Genomic DNA, 8,505 nt, shown 5'->3' on the forward strand with positions numbered 1-8,505 from the left:
GAAGGGTGTATGAACCACCTTGCCTTTATCCACAGCTCTGGTGACTGACTTAAAGAAGTCAACCAAGTTGAGCAGGCATGATCTACCCATCACAAAACAAAACTGTGTGGGATCCAGAGTTTGGAGATTCCCTATATCCTTGTTTATTAGGTCCATGATGATGTGTTCCATAGCTTTGCATATCAGACTTGTCAGGTTAATGGGGCTGTAGTTCCCAGGGTCTGTACTTGCTCCTCCTTTGTGGAGAGGGATGACTATAGCAGTGTGCCATTTCGTAGGGACAAAGCCTGAGGTGAGGCTGTGATTGAACAGGGCACACAGGGGAGGTGCCAGTTCACTCTGTAGTTCATGTAGAACACTGCTAAGGATATTATCAGGTCCCATAGAAGCTGTATTCTTGGCTATGGACAGTGCTGTTTTAACCTGTGCAGCAGTAATACTGGGTGCCTGGCAATCTACTGGTATTATGATTGGTCCTTTGGGGGGGGGTAAAGTTGGCATTAAATCTGTTGGCCAGTATATTTGCAGTATCTGTTGGCTCAGTATAGGAGCTACCATTGTGCAGTAGCTCAGCGAAAATGTTGCTATTACCGTGGAGGTTCTTTACATAACTATAGAAGGCCTTGTGGTTGTCTTTACTATCTGCTGCAATTCTGATTTCAGAGCTAGCTTTAGAAGGTTTGATGAAGGATCTCAACTTTTTGTTGAGGCTGATAAGGGAGGTTTTCCAGTCTTGGGACTTCATCTTATTCCACATCAGTTTCCTCCGATTGTTGTAGAGTTTGTTTATGGCAGGGGTCCACCTGATTGGCTTCCTTTTTTTGAAAGCCAGCATCCTGGTTCTATTGGGTATGGCGAGATACATGCATTTTTGTACGTGTATGTACACTGCATTGGTGTATGATTCGGCAGTCATGCAACTATCCTCCATTTGCATGGGTGCCGTGAAGTTAGCCACCTCTGTTCTTAGAAGCCCAAAGTTAGCTTTGGAGAAGCTTTTCATGGTGGTTACCTTTGCGGGGGGGGGGGTGGATTTCTAAGGTGATTAGTTTGTGGTCAGATCTAACCAGGGAGGAGTTGACTATTGGTGTAGAGCAATGATCACCCATGTTAGTAATGACCAGATCAAGGATGTTGCTACCTGTAGTGGGGGTAAGAACAAGCTAGTCCAGGCCTTTGGAATTAATGAATCCTAGGAAACATTGGGCAAGTTTATTGGTACATGAGAAGTTTTCCCAGTTAATGGAGGGGTAGTTGAAGTCGCCCAGTATGAGAGTGTTAGGTTGGGCCCTAATATTCTCCAGGGTGCTTAGGAACATGGAGTGAGTGTCTTGGGACATGGTTGGGGACCTATAACAGTATACGACCTGAATTGCTGTCTTACCCAATGTTAGCTGTACCTGAAGTATCTCTGATGAAGTTCTGTTGGGCTACCAGCTTGGAGGTGTGCGTATCCTTTATGAATATGGAAACATCACCACCTTTGGAGCTTCGGTCCAAGTTTTGCAGCCGAAAGGTGTGGAATGAGTTATAGCCTGGTAGTGTAGGGGTGCTTTCTGCTGCTTTGAACCAGGTCTCTGTTACAGCACAAATGTCAATGTTCTCCATTTTAAGGAGTACTTCGATTGAGTGCATTTTGAGATTTGGACTTCTAGCGTTGAGCAGCATGAACCTCAGATTGCATTTGTTTGTAGCTGTTCTGGTAGTAATTTGATATTTGGAACACACCCTAAAAAAGGCACTATAGGAGTGGCAAGAGCCTTGACCAGTACCCAGAAGCCCAGGGTTGACAGATGCAGGCCATCTCTGGCAAAGCATTGAGGTCTGTCAATCATGTCATCCCAGACAGACAGATGCTGGATCCCCTTAGAATGACACCAGAAATTTATCCAATTGTTGAAATCAATCATTTTCTGCTTGTACTGTGGTATCATTCTGGGTGATGGTAGGATGCTGCTCAGGTCTTGGGTCATACCCACCTGGGCTACATAATCCGAGAGCTCCTCCATGTCTCTTTTCATTTAGTCCAGGGAGGTATGTCTCAGGTCATTCTGACCAGCATGTGCAATGACAGAATCATATTTGCTTCTGTTTTTGAGGGACGTGAGTGCATGCATTATGTGGCAGATACTGGCACCTGACTGTTACTTTCTCCTTATTCAACCGAGTGAGTGGGACATCAGTGTGCCTCACTATCGAGTCACCTATGACTAGTGTGCTGGGCATGCTGTTTTGCCTTAGAGGCTTTTGTTGAGTGGCACACTGTTTAGGAGAGTTATGTGTCTCATGATTAGTGTTGTGTTGTAGTGGTCAGGTGCGTTTCTAGCTTGGAGGTCTCTGCTGTTTGGGTAGATTTTTATTGAGAGCCTCCACGAAGGTGGGTGTGTGATTTGTGTTTTTATGTGAAGGCAGTGCTGGTGTGTGTTCTGGAGGGCTATGTGTTCCTTGTGGTGTGGTGTAAGTGTTGACATTCTCCTCTTGACCAGCTATTCCTGTCTTGGCTGGAGAGTGCATGGTTTCCAATTTGGAAATATAAGTGCATCTCGCAAGTCTGAGTGTTGGGAGGTAAGAGGATAGGGTTGTCGGTGTACATGAGGCAGTTGCTACATGGCTCAGGATGCCCAAGTTCACCAGGTTAATAGGAGAAAGCACAGATAACTGACCTTTAGACATGCCTGGAGGGGTGGGCATTAATAATAAGTACTGGAGCTGTTTCCTTGTAGAACATTTAGTGCTGGTAGGACTTTTGTATGCTACAATAATTGCTACAAGAAGTCTGGTATGGTAAAGTGCTAGACTAATAAGCTAGTAAAAGTGCAGGAGAGGAGAGAACTAGCAGATCTAAGGGGAAAATAGAAGAGCAGACATTGGTACCTCTCAGAAGCTTACAAACTGTATCTGGACTAGACTAGTTACAGGAAAGGCGGGAAACAAGCACAATGTAGGCTTTTAAACCAGAAAGTTGAAAGAGATGGAAAAACTGCCCAAACTGCCAATAAACTACAAATTCTGGGCCAGAAACCACTCCTCTTGTGGTAGATAAGCTACCTAGTGCTTACCACTCCCACTGATAAGCTAGAAGGGTTCCCTCCAACACAGAAAGGCTTGGGGGGCTCAGAAGCTTACATACTGTCCTGGAAATAGCAAATCTGCATCTGGACTAGACTAGTTACAGGAAAGGCAGGAAAAGCGCAAACATGGGCTTTTATACCAGAAAGTTGAAGGAGATGGAAAAAAACTGCACAAACAGCCAATAAACTGCAATTTATGGGCCAGAAACAACTCCTTTTGTGGGATATAAGTTATAAACTGAAAGCATAATCTGTAAATATCGTAACATGCAACTACATCACCAAGCTCTATATCCAATATGACATCTCTTGCTTTTAATTGTGTCTGTCCATGAAAATTGTGAGTCCCTACTTGGGAACACTACTAAGCCTTTGTACATAATAACTTTGTTTTATATTTTCTAATGTTACTCAACTTCTTGTGTAATCTGTGTAAGTTTGTCTATTTGGAGCTTCTCTCCCCAGGCCTCCGCTGAAAAGGGACATGCATCCAGTCGGACTATCCCGGTAAACAAATGTATGATAAGTAAATAAATAGACTACCTAGTGCTTACCCCTCCCACTGACAAGCTAGAAGGCTTTCCTCTGACACAGAGACGCTTGGGGGGCTCAGAAGCTTACAGACAGTATTGGATACAGCAAATCTGTATCTGGAGTAGACTAGTTATAGGAAAGATGGGAAACAAGTGCAAATGTAGGCTTTTAAACCAGAAAGTTGAAGTAGATGGAAAAAGTACTCAAATGGCCAATAAACTACAATTTCTGGGCCAGAACCACTCATTTTGTGGTAGATAGGCTACCTAGGACTTACCATTTCCACTGATAAGCTAGAAGGCTTCCCCCAACAGAGAAAGGCTTGGGAGGCTCAGAAGCTTACATACAGTCCTGGATTCAGCAAATCTGTATCTGGACTAGACTAGTTAAAGGAAAGGCGGGAAAAGTGCAAACACAGGCTTTTAGACCAGAAGGTTGAAGGAGATGGAAAAACTGCCCAAACAGCCAACAAAATTACAATTTCTAGGCCAGAAACTGCTCCCCTTGTAGTAGATAGGCTACCTAGTGCTTACTACTCCCACTGACAAGCTAGAAGGCTTCCATCTGACACAGAAAGGCTTGGGGGCTCAGAAGCTTACAGTCTTGGATACAGCAAATCTGTATCTGGACTAGACTAGTTATAGGAAAGGTGGGAAACAAGTGCAAATGCAGACTTTTAAACCAGAAAGTTGAAGGAGATGGAAAAAAGTGCTCAAATGGCCAATAAACTACAATTTCTGGGCCCGAAACCACTCCTCTTGTGTCAGATAGGCTACCTAGTGCTTAACACTTCCACTGATAAGCTAGAAGGCTTCTCTCAACACAGAAAGGCTTGGCAGCCTCAGAAGCTTACATACAGTCCTGGATACAGCAAATCTGTATCTGCACTAGACTAGTTACAGGAAAGGTGGGAAAAGTGCAAACTCTGGCTTTTAGATCAGAAAGTTGAAGGACATGGAAAAAACTGCCCAAAAGGCCAATAAACTACAATTTCTAGGCCAGAAACCACTCCTCTTGTGGTAGATAGGCTACGTAGTGCTTACTACTTCCACTGACAAGCTAAAAGGCTTCCCTCCGACACAGAGAGCTTGGGAGGTTCAGAAGTTTACAAACAGTCTTGGGTACAGGAAATCTGTTATCTGGACTAGACTAGTTATAGGAAAGATGTAAGCAAGTGCAAATGCAGGCTTTTAAACCAGAACATTAAAGGAGATGGAAAAAAGTGCTTAAACGGCCAATAAACTACAATTTCTGAGCCAGAAACCACTCCTCTTATAGCAGATAGACTACCTAGTGCTTACCACTCCCAATGATAAGTTAGAAGGTTTCCCCTCATCACAGAAAGGCTTGGGGTGCTCAGTGGGTTTACACAATGGTTGACAAAGTGTTTTGTATATATGAGATACACATTTTTACTGCTTTCCCTGTTTGCACATAGGCAAGCAGTGCGCAAACATGAGGCTCATTGCTAAAATTATGACATGTTGTATTGAGTGTATGAAACACACCTACTGCTTAGCTGACTATGTGGCAGCAGATGTACATGCATTGACACATTTCTTTTTGAGTCCAGATGACATAGGGTTAGAATCCAGGTGTATGGAATAAGTTTAAATAAGTAGTGATAATGCAATTAAATTATACGTTAAGCTACATTCACCATCTGTTACTGTGTGTTGATGTAGCACAGTGTGTTTAAGCAGCATTGCATGGAGGTAACAGCAACAAGAAAGAACTGTGCACCATTGCATAGCATTGGTGCACGATGCCAAACTCCACCCAAACATAGAGACTAAAAAGTGAAAAGTTCCATTGGTTTTCAGGCTATTTATGCATGCTGTGTGTGATTCTATTTTTTGACCAGATTATAGGTGTTAAAATGGGGTAGATAGGAAAGTTGTGAAATGGGGGGCCAGCAGGGGGAAGAACAACAGGAAAGCAATATAAGAATGTGCAGGAGGGAGGTAAGAAAGAACCATAGCTTGAGTATATGTACAGAATATTAGCAGAATTTGGACTTTCACCTCAACAAAGAGGGGTGAAAGCAACACAACCATGTTGTATAGCCAACTGGACTAAATCAAGTGTGTCAAACAGGTGGTTTACTATCAAAATTCTGAAATATGACTTACTTGAAAAATAATATTGAAAATAAAAACATTGTCTAGTCAAAATAAAAAAAAGAGGTAATCTCAACACATCCATATTCGACAAAGTCAACATTACCCAGTCTACCTTGCCTCCCAGTCATTTCTGACTAATGTTTTGCCAGGGAGCAAGCCCCACTGCATTCCTCATGTGAGGGGCTGTGCCCCCACACCCCAAGCTAATTATATATGTAAACTCCAAGATCACACTACAGTGAGGAAATGGGTACATTTCCCAATCCCCACTCTACCGCAATCTCCAAGCAGAATGTTTACCTCACAACAGCAAATGCACACTTGCATTTGCTGTTGTGAAATGAACCATTTTTGGTTCGGCCTTCCATGAATTGGAAAATAGCCTTTTGACCATCCCAGTTCACATGAATGCCATCCAACATTTTGACAGTAAACCCAAGTAGACACACGTGCAAGATTGAGAGCTATGTATGGGGCAATATTTTTTTTCTGTAGGAAAGGGCACATATATTTTTTTTTCAGTAACAGAGGAATGCTGCTTAAGAGACATTGGCATTTCTGGATCATGTAAGGTGGGTAGGTAGGGAAGCAAATGCAAAAAAAAGGACAAACAAGACAAGATGCAGAGGTGGTGAGGGACACAAAAGATTGTGGAACACCATGATTGGGGTGAAGGAGGGGACAGCTGAAACTCATCTACTTCAAACATAGTGACAGTGAGAATCTAGTCCTCATTCTCAGGATTGTAATCACTGGCCCCTTACTCCACTGGCTGTTGGAATGCTTGATGTCTTCTCCTACTATGGACCATGAGGGAGAGAAGCCTTTCCATTCTGCGTAGGCATACACCAGTGGTTCTATGCATGACCCTACACACCAGCCCTGGCATTTTATAGTGGGTGATGAAATTCCCCACCTCTGCCAGTACTCATGGAGGGTACCACAGTGCCATCTTCCAGGGTACTGCTACCTGAGGATCCAGGTAGTGCAGGGGCAGGATAGGCAGTATTGCAAAGTTGGGTGTCAGATGTACTGGTGGTCGGTGCTGGAGCCAGTCGAGTGGATACAGGCTGATCCACTGAGGTTGGCTTACCTCTCTGTGCTTTGAATCATTTATTGATTTGTTACAGATGGATGACATGGAGACATTTGGACGACACATAATAGAAAATAAAAAAAAAAAGAGATAAGGACTGGCGTGAGAGAAAGAGAGAGAAAATTAGTAACATCATATGTTACAGGAAATCATTGTCGCAATGATGCAACTATTCTCTCTGACGTTTTACATTTAAGTATATGTAATAACAACTGAAAACTAAAAGTACAGATTGCTCAATGTAATACTTGCAATGTGCATATATTGCACATATGTTTGGCCCAATTATACAGATTACATTTAACAGAAAGGCATTTATGCCACTGGTTTAGATTTTAAATCCTGCAATATTATTAAAGAATTGCAGTATTCATTAGTTATTACTCATGGTGTTTGAACTCACTACCTCTGACTACAGTTTTACACTTGACTCCTAAAGCTGTTTATACTACAGAGTTATGCATGTATACTTGCTTTTACAGTTGTGATATGCATGGTTAATTTGCTACTACTTTATGGAAAACAAACACAACACTTGTCATTAACTATTAAGCTACAATAAGACTTCTCTTGCACTGCATACATAACTATTTGCTTCCTTCAATCTCTCCAAACATTCACCGCGAGTTGATGATTTGGCTGTAGCTCAGGGTTAGCTTTGAAATGGGAATAAGAGAAGAGCATTATGCATACAATTCTGGGCTATATTTAGCTTTCTATGTATTATAAATTCTCTTTATTAGCATGCTTACACAACTGTGGGATGGCTCCAGTTTGGAACTCATCCAAGCACTGGTTGAGTGAATCTCTCTTGCTCCTTCATATGTTCATTAAAGTGGGGCCTACACTGTCCTCCAGTGTGCATGATACCAGTAGCACAGAATACAGCCATGCCAACACTATTCCATGCCTCAGACTTGTACTGGGAACTAGAATTGTCCCCCTCCAGATGTCTTTGGATGTGGTGCTTTACCAGGAATCCAGTAAAGATTCTGGACTCCTGAACACCCCACCTCTGTGCCCTAAACTGGGCACCTTCCACTCTAACACCGGACATGTCTAATCCCAAGAACAGTGCAGTGGAGAAGGATGATTTCCCACTAGTTCCTGTTATTGCATTTACTGGTAGTCTCCAAACCCAAAAAATGAAGCCAACTGTGTTTGTGAGATGTTAAGAGGAGAGCAACAGTACCAAACAGAGATGAATTCAATTTTTGAATTAGAACGTTAATCTGACACTTGACATTAGTTTGAGGGGTGTCTACTGCTTTAACTGATAATTGATTTAACTTTGCAGACATGCACTGGGGGCATAAGTTTCATCAGCTGACATATGTTTGATTAGCTTTATACATTGCTAAAATTGAGTTTTACAGTGTAGGATGCAAACCTATGCATAAGGGAGAAATCATTATTTGCCATAGTGGTGATTTTCCATTTTTGCCACAGAGGAAGTGTTTCTCTCCCATAATTATGCATCACTGAGAAATACAGATGATGGATTGAGGTGTTAACCATGTCTGTGTGTGACATGACAAGGTCCTTGTATATACATTCATTTGTGTATGTGTGTCATTCTGGTGTGAAGGCCATTCAAGTCCAGAGAGTAGAATTATACTTACAGAAACATAGTAGACAGTATATCCTTAGTCATACATCTGAACCTTCAAAAGACAGTAAG

The sequence above is a fragment of the Protopterus annectens genome, chromosome 17.part0 (assembly GCF_019279795.1).
Source record: "Protopterus annectens isolate FY-2018-M chromosome 17.part0, PAN1.0, whole genome shotgun sequence".
NCBI classification, from domain to species: domain Eukaryota; kingdom Metazoa; phylum Chordata; order Ceratodontiformes; family Protopteridae; genus Protopterus; species Protopterus annectens.